We start from the raw sequence: 12,245 nt of genomic DNA on the forward strand, positions 1-12,245 counted from the left end.
AAACTGCCAGTTTTAATCAACGTTTCTCTAGAAATGGACAATCTAAACCATTTACGGATCTCTCAAAAGAGCCACCTGTCTACCTCCTACATAGAATAGACTCAGCTACCTAAAGCAACAGGAGAGTCTTCAACCCACCCACTCCACTTTGCCTTATTCTCCTGCAAAGCTATCCATTAATGAATTAGAAACTGCCTTTACTTATCACCTCCCTTTAGACACAGTATTACATTCGTCACAGAATACACTGTGGGAACCAAGAGGAGGAAATATATGCACAGCTAACATTTAATATGGACAGAACTCTCAGGATGGAGAGATTCAGACATAAGCAGCAGAGAAAATCCATCACTTAAGTGTTTACCGATGGGCACACTGTGCCAGAAAACTTGAAACAGAAGACGAACTTTGCAAGGGACATCTTCATTCTGGCTCCTCTATTTGAATGCTGTAAGTGGGTCTACAGCATTCTTTCATAAAGCCGAACACAGTTTGCTTATCCTTAACAAGCACGGGTATGTGCTGAAGGAGAACTTTTATGATGCACTGATTTCCTTTGTCACAATAACAGGAGCATTGTAATTTATTATGAAATTGCAAGATATCTTGAAAAGCACTCAAAGTACAAAATTAGTCTGAAATGATAGCTATCAATAAACTTTAAACTTCATATACCCACCCTGTAATCAAACCTTTGTTTTACAGTTTCAGTTTTAATTTCTCTAACATGCAAATTCTCAGTGTAGGTCCTTCTTTCTAATAATATCTTCCCATAACCTCTTAGACCTTTCAAATGTTAATGCTATTCAAAACTGGATAAAATATATGAAGTATCAATTAAAAATAACATAATTCACACTCTGAGCAAACCACATTTGTCCTGTGACATCTGTCAAAATATTTAAAGAAATGTATATATTTCTAATCGTTTGAAGCAGAAAGCTGTACTGTGTCTGCCACTGCTGCCTACCAGAGAGCAGCCAGCCAGCATTACCCTGTGCATTCAGTTATTCTTCTGAGCCCACCCCATGTGTGTGTGCATACACACGCGCACACACACGTACACACACTTGAAGTACAAACTGTAAGTCTGTTCTAGGCATCTGGCTGTGTTCTCGGTCAGTGGCATGTCTTAGAAAGCAAGATCCCATGCGCACACCTGAAAGAGAACACAGGCGTCTGGTGATTCCGACACGCACGCCGAGACACTTACCTTCCATGTCTAGGGACGTCTGAAATCGAACTGGAAACTGAGCGCCGGGCGAGGGGCTTTATTGCGGGGTGACTCATCCCCACGCAGATGCTCTGAACAACCCCTGTATGCATACTGACATCATCAGGAGAGACTTGGAGGCAGAGGATACTATGGTAACCAAGCGATGTGCTGGGAGACAGAAGCCTTTAATTGCTTTAACAACTTCCTGGGGCTCGAGCTTCCAGGCTTGGGTTTGCTAAGCAGGGGATGAAGGCTGTCACAGAAGCGGCGCGTGAGACACGGAGCGAGGGGACTCTCAACGAATTCGGGATCCCTTCACCGCAACGTGACTTTTGAATAACAAATGCCATGTCACGACCCCAAGAGCAATATCCGCCTCACAGCTGAAGCTCTGCTGGAGTCACAGGTCAATAAATAATCCTCCCAGGTAGCAACGGCATAAGTATTCATAGATGGATCTCTCACTTAACAAGCACCGATATTATTACATTACAAATATCCTTTTCCTTGAAGGGGAATACTTGACTCCCTTTGAAAAGAAAGCTCACATCTGTGCCTTCGGAGGTCAGAGTCCTGATAACAATGACAACCCAGGCTCTATATTTACTTCTCCAGGAGGTGGCAGCTGCCCGGTCCATTCATTTCCAAGCTCCACTAAATCCCCGCCAATACATCACTTCTCCAGAAAACACCTCCAGCGAAAGACCTAATTAGGACACCCAGATGAAGTCAGAAGAAATCTGCCGTCTCCCTGCTCCACAGTCTTCCTGATCAAGTTTTCTATCACAGGTAGAATTACTTCTAACCACTCCCACAACTATACATAATTTAAATCTTCCCTTTGAACTATTCGTCCCCGTCTGCATCTATCTTCTTGTTTACAAGAACACAACCCCTCTTCAAAATACCAAGTTTAAAGCAATAGCTTAAAATAACAGTGTTTCGACATCAAACTGAGTCTGTAATGATATATCATGCCTATTTGATCAGGGCACTGCTATAATAAGTATATAACTTATCATCTGGACCATAAAAACTATTGGTTTTTTTTTCTGTATGAGTATTAGATTGACATGTTTTTAAACAATACCATAGTCTAACTTTTCTACTATAAATACTGTAATTGCAAGGATAATCAAGTAACTTGGCAGATCCTCCTTAAGATATTCCCAACACAATAAACTGAACTGAACACAATAAAAATGAAGGTTGTCATTCTGCCCTGTAGACTCACGTCTCAGTTCAGTTCAGTTCAGTCACTCAGTTGTGTCCGACTCTTTACGACTCCATGAATCGCAGCACGCCAGGCCTCCCTGTCCATTACCAACTCCCGAAGTTCACTCAAATTCACGTCCATCGAGTTGGTGGTGCCATCCAGCCATCCTATCCTCTGTCGTCCCCTTCTCCTCCTGCCCTCAATCTTTCCCAGCATCAGGGTCTTTCCCAATGAGTCAGTTCTTCGAATCAGGTGGCCAAAGTACTGGACCTTCAGCTTCAGCATCAATCCTTGGAATGAACACCCACTTATCTCCTTTAGGATGGACTGGTTGGATCTCCTTTCAGTCCAAGGACACCACAGTTCAAAAGCATCAATTCTTTGGCACTCAGCTTTCTTCACAGTTCAGCTCTCACATCCATACATGACTACTGGAAAATCCATAGCCTTGACTAGATGGACCTTCGTTGGCCAAGTAATGTCTCTGCTTTTCAATATGCTGTCTAGGTTGGTCATAACTTTCCTTCCATGGAGTAAGCGTCTTAATTTCATGTCTGCAATCACCATCTGCAGTGATTTGGGAGCCCAAAAAAATAAAGTCTGACACTGTTTCCACTGTTTCCCATCTATTTCCCATGAAGTGATGGGACCAGATGCCATGATCTTCATTTTCTGAATGTTGAGCGTTGGTCCAACTTTTTCATTCTCCTCTTTCACTTTCATCAAGAGGGTCTTTAGTTCCTCTTCACTTTCTGCCATAAGGGTGGTGTCATCTGCATATCTGAGGTGACTGATATTTCTCCTGGCAGTCTTGATTCCAGCTTGTGCTTCTTCCAGCCCAGCATTTCTCATGATGTACTCTGCATAGAAGTTAAATAAGCAGGGTGACAATATACAGCCTTGACGTACTCCTTTTCCTATTTGGAACCAGTCTGTTGTTCCATGTCCAGTCTTAACTGTTGCTTCCTGACCTGCATACAGGTTTCTCAAGAGGCAGGTCAGGTGCTCTGGTATTCCCATTTCTTTCAGAATGTTCCACAGTTTATTGTGACCCACACAGTCAATGGCTTTGGCATAGTCAATAAAGCAGAAATAGATGTGTTTCTGGAACCCTCTTCCTTTTTCCATGATCCAGCAGATGTTGGCAATTTGATCTCTGGTTCCTCTGCCTTTTCTAAAACCAGCTTGAACATCAGGAAGTTCACGGTTCACGTTCTGCTGAAGCCTGGCTTGGAGAATTTTGAGCATTACTTTACTAGCATGTGAGATGGGTGTAATTGTGCAGTAGTTTGAGCATTCTTTGGAATTGCCTTTATTTGGGATTGGAATGTAAACTGACCTTTTCCAGTCCTGTGGCCACTGCTGAGTTTTCCAAATTTGCTGGCATATTGAGTGCAGCACTTTCACAGCATCATCTTTCAGGATTTGCAACAGCTCAACTGGAATTCCATCACATCCACTAGCTTTGTTCATAGTGATGCTTTCTAAGGCCCACTTGACTTCACTTTCCAGGATGTCTGGCTCTAGGTGAGTGATCACACCATCGTGATTATCTGGGTCTGAAGATCTTTCTTATACAGTTCTTCTGTGTATTCTTGCCACTTCTTCTTAATATCTTCTGCTTGTTAGGTCCAGACCATTTCTGTCCCTTATCGAGCCCATCTTTGCATGAAATGTTCCCCTCGTATCTCTAATTTTCTTGAAGAGATCTCTAGTCTTTCCCATTCTGTTGTTTTCCTCTATTTCTTTGCATTGATTGCTGAAGAAGGCTTTCTTATCTCTCCTTGCTATTCTTTGGAACTCTGCATTCAGATGCTTATATCTTTCCTTTTCTCTTTTGCTTTTCACCTCTCTTCTTTTCACAGCTATTTGTAAGGCCTTCCCAGACAGCCATTTTGCTTTTCTGCATTTCTTTTCTATGGGGATGGTCTTGATCCCTGTCTCCTGTACAATGTCACGAACCTCATTCCATAGTTCATTAGGCACTCTATCTATCAGATCTAGGCCCTTAAATCTATTTCTCACTTCCACTGTATAATCATAAGGAATTTGATTTAGGTCATACCTGAATGGTCTAGTGGTTTTCCCTACCTTCTTCAATTTGAGTCTGAATTTGGTAATAAGGAGTTCATGATCTGAGCCACAGTCAGCTCCAGTCCTGTTTTTGTTGACTGTATAGAGCTTCTCCATCTTTGGCTGCAAAGAATATAATCAATCTGATTTTGGTGTTGACCATCTGGTGATGTCCATATGTAGTTTTCTCTTGTGTTGTTGGAAGAGGGTGTTTGCTATGACCAGTGCATTTTCTTGGCAAAACTCTATTAGTCTTTGCCCTGCTTCATTTCGTATTCCAAGGCCAAATTTGCCTGTTACTTCAGGTGTTTCTTGACTTCCTCCTTTTGCATTCCAGTCCCCTATAATGAAAAGGACATCTTTTTTGGTTGTTAGTTCTAAAAGGTCTTGTAGGTCTTCATAGAAATTCAGCTTCTTCAAAGCTATTACAAATAAACTATTATCTCTATTTTGATTCAGATGAAGCTAAGCCTGGCTTTTAATGCTTCCCTCGTGAGTAACTACTGTACAAATGTATAGCAATAATACTGCTTACATAAATAGCAAAATGAAATACCACAGCACCAATTCACAATCCGGAAAAATGTAGGGAATTTTAACCTAACCAACAAGTTGGACTCTTCACTACTGTAGAGGTGGGGAGACTTCCGAAAGAAGAATAGTAAGGTCAACTCTCATGAAAAACATAATAATTCAGTTTTTCCTTAACGTAGGGAAAGTGAAAAGACTTTCCAACAAAAGGAATTACTTCCATCCTTTCACTTGTTTTGTCCGAGATACCAAATTTGAGAAGCAAAATATGCAAAGCTTACCTTGAAATTCATGAAAATAGTGTGTGTCTATATATGTATACACATACATACACATACAGTATTCTTGCATGGGAAATTCCATGGACAGAGGAGCCTTGTGAACTACAGTCTATTGGGTTGCAAAGAGTTGGATAGGACTGAGTGCTGAGCACACACACACATATATATACCTCTACAAATATATCTATACATAATACATATGATTCAAATTTTATAATAAATGTACTTATTTATTTGAAAATGCATTGAAAAATGCCTAAAAGATATACACCCAATTTCTAGGAGTGGTTACTTCTGATAGTTTTAATTACAGACTGAGAGAGTCCTCCAATTTTTATACTACATAATTTTAAACTTTTAAAAGTTTTTCTAATGATGGATATGAATTACTAGTGTAACTGAAAAAGACGGAAATTCATCTAAATGCGTTCTGAACTTGCAATCCTGATTTACCTGCCCTCAGGGAAGACCAATGAGAGCTGCAGTGGCCTAAACCTGAGCCCACTAGCCAGACTACTTCCAAGCTGTTTCCAGCAAGTCTTCCTGGGAGAAGATCCACCTGTCTAAAGAAACTGAGGTTGGGAAAGGCAGATACAGGTTGTCTGGACTACAGGCACACCAAAGGGAGCAGGTATGTATCGATCGCTCCAGAGATGGGATGGCTACAGAGCAAGAATGCAACAGGAAAGCTAGCCTGTTAGGTTTATTTTTTTAAGGTAGAGTTTAGAAAGGAGTCTCTCCAAGTCCCTCCCGTGCTGAATGCTGAGGCTAAGCAAGCAGCTCTGGGTCACAGCTCCTGCGCTGAGCGCTCACCCACCCTGCGGCCCGCCAACCCAAAGTTACTTTTGATTGTTCTCAACTTTAATCTTAATACTGTAATTGTTTTTTTAATTGTGTCTATTAATTAATCTGATTTTTTCATTGCACTGGTTCTTTTTATATATGTTTAATTTAATTAAATAATTTATACATCATTAAAAAAAAAAAAGCCTATCCAAAAATAAGAGAAGGCCAAGAGGTCTCCAACCACTAGAGAGGCTGATGGGAATACGGAAGACCTCAGGCAGGAAATCAAGTGTCAATAAGACAAACTGTCCCAGGTGGCCAGGTTTTATATCTTATTAAAGATACTTACTTTAGGGAAAAGAGGCCTCGTGTCGCCAACGTTCATTCCCTAAATCCAGGCTTTATTGAGCTTTCATTCTCCTCTTATTCTACAAAAACAGCCTATTATGTCATGTTCTCACGAGGATTCTATTTCCTCTTGCCACTCCACTAAATCTCTCCATCGGTGCAGTCTCACCGCCTTCTTAGAGAAGATCAGAAAGTCTCTCTCAAATTGATAACTACCTCCTTTCCTTGGATTCCCCATGAACGCACAGACAGGCCCTGTGAAGTACACGCCCACACTAGGCCACTCACAACACGGGGCTGCGAGCCGGGCCGAAATGCCAAGTAACAGCAAGAGCTCCAGCAAACCCGGGCGGCTTCTCGCTGGAGAACCACACTGATCTTTCATCTGTCCTAAATGTCGCTTCTTATTTCCCAGTGGAACCACAGGCTTCACAGACATCCACATAATATTACAATTTTTCAGACTTAAAACAAAAGTTTGAAGGTAAAAATACCGTTTTCACAGGAAACAGAGATACACAAAAGAAATCTCCCCTTGACTGTCAAAAGTATTGTAAATCTCCTTGACAAACCATATTAATCCTTAAATTGAAGTATTAGTCCGGATCAGTTCAGTCGCTCAGTCGTGTGTGACTCTTTGAGACCCCAAGGACTGCAGCACGCCAGGCCTCCCTGTCCACCACCAGCTCCCGGAGCTTACTCAAACTCATGTCCATCGAGTCGGGTTGTTGATAGGGTTCAACAAGACTCTGAGCTTATTTCTTAAACTAAATTCGTGTTGGCAAGTGCCCATTTAGAAGCAAATGGAAGTTAAAAGTGCCACTTGTAAGGGGATATGTGGCCAGGACTTCTAAAGCCTTGACCAGTCAGCCACAGCAGCCAGTCTGCCAGTGTGGTAGGTAAGGCAGGAACTGGAATTTTACCTTCAGAAATGAAAATAAAAACAGAGTCTCAAAATGATGCAATGATTCATCTTGAACCACAGAGCTTCTAGGTCCTCTGGTACCCCAGCAGGCTCCTCTCCTGGATATCTACTGCTTCTGATGACAGCCAGAAAGGGGGTGCTCTCACATTGCCTCCCAGCAAATCCACTATTTCCGAAGAACTGAGGCCAGATTTTTTCTTCCTTACCAATGACCCATGGCAGAGTCATTCACATCACCATAATATTTTCAAGGCAACTCATGAGGCTTGGAAGAAATGTTTCTTATTACCCAATTCTCTTCCCTATATCCAGCGACAAACCTACTTTTTCTAAGGGAAAAAAAAAAGTATCTTATCTCCCTGGCTCAATTATTCTGGGAAAATCCTTGATTTTTCTAAACATCAGATTCTCATTGTCAAAAACAGAAGAACAGTAGTACGACCTCATGCTGTAGTTATAAAGATAATGTATAAAGTACTGGCACATCAAAAGCCTCTCAATTAAAAAGTTATTACAATTAATAATAATGAACAAAACCAGAGAGAATCAGATTATACCACCTTCTTTGAAAGGCTTCATTTGTATTCCAGGACAGTGCTGCAACTGGGAGATGAGGAAGCAGAAACTGGCCAAGCAAGAGCTTCAATAATTAAATAGGGACCTTAGTTTTTTGTTGTTGAAAATGAGGGTGTTGATCTTTTCCAGTCTAACATTCTGTGCTAGGAAAGCATTCTACAGCAATACTTTCATTTCTGCCACAGAAACATCTGCCCTCTTCTGTGAGCAAGCTCAAGTGAGTGTCCAATGGATGGGTACTTTCCTCCGTCCATGTAATAGCCTGAAATTATTCAAAGTTTTATCCTTAAAGAATTTAAACTTTGCTTTCATTTAAACACCCAGGACTAGAGCTTTATACCACCACTAAACTCACCCATGAGCCCATTAACTTTAATGTTTTCCCAAAACTAAACACTGATTATAAAATCCTCCAATGTTTTGAATCTGAAAGTCAAAGGAATTATAGATGATGGCTTACTCTAATACCAAGAATTTATTTCACCATTTCATGATTCTAATTTTGATTCTAATTCCCAGAGGAAACACTGGATTAAATTCTAATACAGTTTTTCTAAAGAAGCCAGTTGGAGATAAGTTCTCATTTTTGTCTCTCAATTAGTGGAACTTGAAAAGACCTTCTTCCCTGGGATATAAATACAGAGCTGTGAGAAAAAGTAACGTGTTTGTATGAATCCAAGAACAGATATTGTTTTCATGAAACAAAAGGAAGCCTAAGAGAGGTTAAAGATGATGCCTGCAGCCTAAGAAGACCAGCAGAGCTGAAAGGGTCTGACACAGATGTGGGTTACAAGGCTCCTGAATGAAATCCTTTTGTGCCAGGGTGTCACAAAGAGCAACCAGGCAGGCCTGGGTGTGTTTGGATTTAAACTAATCAACCGGTTAGTTCCACAAAACTAAGATCCCTTCTGTTCAACTGACTAAGGCACATTTACCTGAAGTTCCCAAATGATGTCAATAGCTTCCAAAAGGTCAAATACAGCAACACACACCAAAGGTCCTAGCGTAAAGAGCACCAATAACTGCCCCCTTTATAATCTGCTGGGTGTCACTTATGAAATGTAGGAGATTATCCCTTTTTAATCCACTGTCCTGGTTTGATTTTTCTTTTTTCCTCTTTCCTCCAAAAGCTGAAACAATTTATACATTTGAATGATATACATTGCAAGACGGCCTGTTTATTCTATAGTATATCTGATTAAGACAACATAAATAGCCCAGCTTCTGCACCGCATCTTGCAAGGGGGTCTGGCAATGGGGCAGAAAAGGCATGGAGGTGGAACTATTTATTCAGCAGGGGCCAAGTACAACCAAAGCATTACCTGTGTTGCTAGCCCAAACTCAGAAAAAGAAACATATAGCTGTAACCATTGTCAAGTTAAAAAAAAAAATGCACAAAAAAAACAGCATGGAAATAAAAAAGACGGACACTGGCCCGGTGGAAAATTCCATCTGTGTTCAAACCCGTGGATTCCAGCCCGTAGGGAGCGTCTTTAAAATCTGGTGTTTCATAGGTTTTCCCAAGCAGTAAAAGATTGAATGCATTCTTGTAAAATATTAATCGCCCATGTCTTGGGCACTGAGTCAAGGAAGAAAAGGGAAGAGAAGATAAGCTCAGGATACCAGAATAGAAAGTCATCAGGACCAACGCGTCTCTGACAATGCTGTAGAAAAAGCGGTAACCACTGGCCCTGGGATTCAAAAGAAGTTCCAAGAACCAACAGGGCCCCGTGCCTCGCACTGACATCCCTGACCTTCAGCTAAGGAAATGCAGACACTGTGGCACAGGATTTTAGAACACAGCACTGAATCTAAATCCCAGCTCGGCCACCTCTAACCCCTGTGATCTTGGGCAAGCTGTTGATACTGAAACTTCCTGGGCATCGCATCTAACTACGAAATAAAGGAGAGAATAACCATACCTCTGAACGTTGTTCCGAGCACTCCTGTGAGCCAGGCACAGAGGCAGGTACCAGGATAGAGTGCTGACTGAACCACGCAAGGGCGCTGAATTCACGGAGCTTGCGTTCTGGGTCAGGAGATAAAACAACAAGCCATTAAATGAACAACATAATCTGATATATATGGAAAAAGACTCTGAAGAAACATATCATAGGATGACAGGATAAGAAACTGACTAGATGGGAGAATATAACTAGATGGGAGATGACTTAGAATTGTCATCTCTGTCTCAGTAGAAATGGCCTTTGAACAAGGAGAAGAACGCATAAAATAAAATCACAGGTCCTTCCAGACTCAGAGACCACCAAGAACAAAGATCCCAAGACAAAAATGAGCTCAGAATGTTCAAGGAACATGAGGAAGCCCAGTGTGATTGAAGGAGCCTGAACAGTGACCAGCAAATGTGGACATCTGTTCCTAAATTGGAGTCAAAGTAATAAAGTAACTAATGAATGGAGCTTGGGGTAGAGAATAGGTCTAGAAATATAAATCTCGGTGTCCACACAATCTTCTGCAAAGTACTCACCACGGTGTCTGAAAAGTATGATTACAGATAAGCAAGTAGGACTCTCTCCATTCCCACTTTTCCAAGTAACTAAATTGATATTTGCATTAGGGGGACTGTTAGCAAAGACCAAAAAAAGAAGGAAGACAGGTAGCACTGGACTGGCTCAGGGAGAACACAGACGATGCATGCTGAGTGCCAACTTCTACAAAATAGGAGAAGCTTCCTGCTGTTCCCAGTCAGGCAGAATTCTGAGGCCAGCTGTGGCCTGTGTAACAAGGTGTCCCATTATTTGCAAAATACATAAATGTGACAGATTTCTAAGGCTTTGGAATTACACTTCTTTGTTGTAAGTTTTAAATATTTGTAAATATATTCTTAAATATTTTTCTTTATTTAAATATTTTTATTTTGTTTCAAATATTTGTTATTTCTCAACATAATAATATGATTAGATACCATCACCACCCGTATTCACAGGTAAGAAATCTGACACTCAGAAAGAATAACTTATTTGCCCAAAGTGACCAAATAGTCAGAACTGGGAACCAAACTTGGGTGTCTCTACTTGAGACCACACTCCTATCTACTGTCACATATACAAGTAATTTGCTATCCTGCTAAGTCACTTCAGTCATGTCTGACTCTGTGTGACCCCACAGACGGCAGCCCACCAGGCTCCCCCGTCCCTGGGATTCTCCATGCCAGAACACTGGAGTGGGTTGCCATTTCCTTCTCCAATGCATGAAAGTGAAAAGTGAAAGTCAAGTCGCTCAGTTGTGTCTGACTCTTAGCGACCCCATGGACTGCAGCCCGCCAGGCTCCCCCGTCTCTGGGATTTTCCAGGCGAGAGTACTGGAGGGGGGTGCCATTCCTTATTTGCATTCCACTACGGTGGCACAGTGGTAAAGAATCTTTCTGCCAATGCAGGAGATGCGGGTTCAATCCCTGGGTCCAGAAGATCCCCTGGAGAAGGAAATGGCAACCTACTCCAGTGTTCTTGCCTGGGAAATCCCATGGACAGAGGAGCCGGACAAGCTACACCGGTTCGCAGAGGCGGACAACTTGGCGACTAAGTAAGCAACAGAACAAGAACTGTCCTTGCAGGCCTTCCCACCGGGGCTTGATTCTGGGACAGGATGCCTTGTGCTGTCATCACTCCGGTTCCGATATGTTCTCTAGTTCCTAAATTCTCATGCCGCTTCTGAAGGAAGCATCCAGGCACAGTTCTTTTCTGTACTGATGTTGGTGGAAAACATTCGTTAAAATGCCAAACCCTATTTGATTTAGGGATAAGGTCATCTTATAAGCAAGCTGACGATTTTAGCAACCGCCAGAATTTCAGATTATTTTAGCAATCACCTACCTAGTAGTCACCACCTACTCTATTTTTCAGCTGACAGGCATCCCATCTAGCTGCACTTAAAAATACACACGTATACATTATCAAATTAAGTTAGCGCCACTGTTGTTATTGTTGCTTCAACCACACAACCGCAGATTCATATACATTAACTAAAGAATAGGAATTTTTCGGAGGTTAGTCCTAAATAGGAATTTTATTTTTAAGGATTCCAGGGCAATGAGAAGTAAAAACCTCCAGACTTATCACAACATAGACAGAAAAGCTGAAATATATTTAACCCTGAATTGCTTTGTCCTGTCCCTCCACCCCATGCTTTCTTCCCCCCCGCCCCGACCCCTTCTGTTTTCTGCAAGAAGGCTTCATAAAGGAGAAAAGTATACCATATACCACCTTGATTTGATTCCAGAAAACTAGCCAGAATTTGAATTTTTATTAGCAAGACCCATAGGCAAGAGCAATA

General features: G+C 41.5%; 1 protein-coding gene across 10 annotated transcripts in view; it reads right to left on the minus strand.

Annotated features, from left to right (window-relative positions):
* Positions 1-12,245, minus strand: part of PAM (peptidylglycine alpha-amidating monooxygenase) — a 323,067-nt gene that overhangs the window by 262,987 nt on the left and 47,835 nt on the right. For all 10 annotated transcript variants that reach the window (XM_018049999.1, XM_018049998.1, XM_018050006.1 and 7 more), the window contains exon 2: positions 9,875-9,981. The gene's annotated coding sequence lies outside the window, so the exon portion shown is untranslated. The remainder of the gene's footprint in view (positions 1-9,874; positions 9,982-12,245) is intronic.

The sequence above is a fragment of the Capra hircus genome, chromosome 7, assembly GCF_001704415.2.
Source record: "Capra hircus breed San Clemente chromosome 7, ASM170441v1, whole genome shotgun sequence".
NCBI lineage: Eukaryota > Metazoa > Chordata > Mammalia > Artiodactyla > Bovidae > Capra > Capra hircus.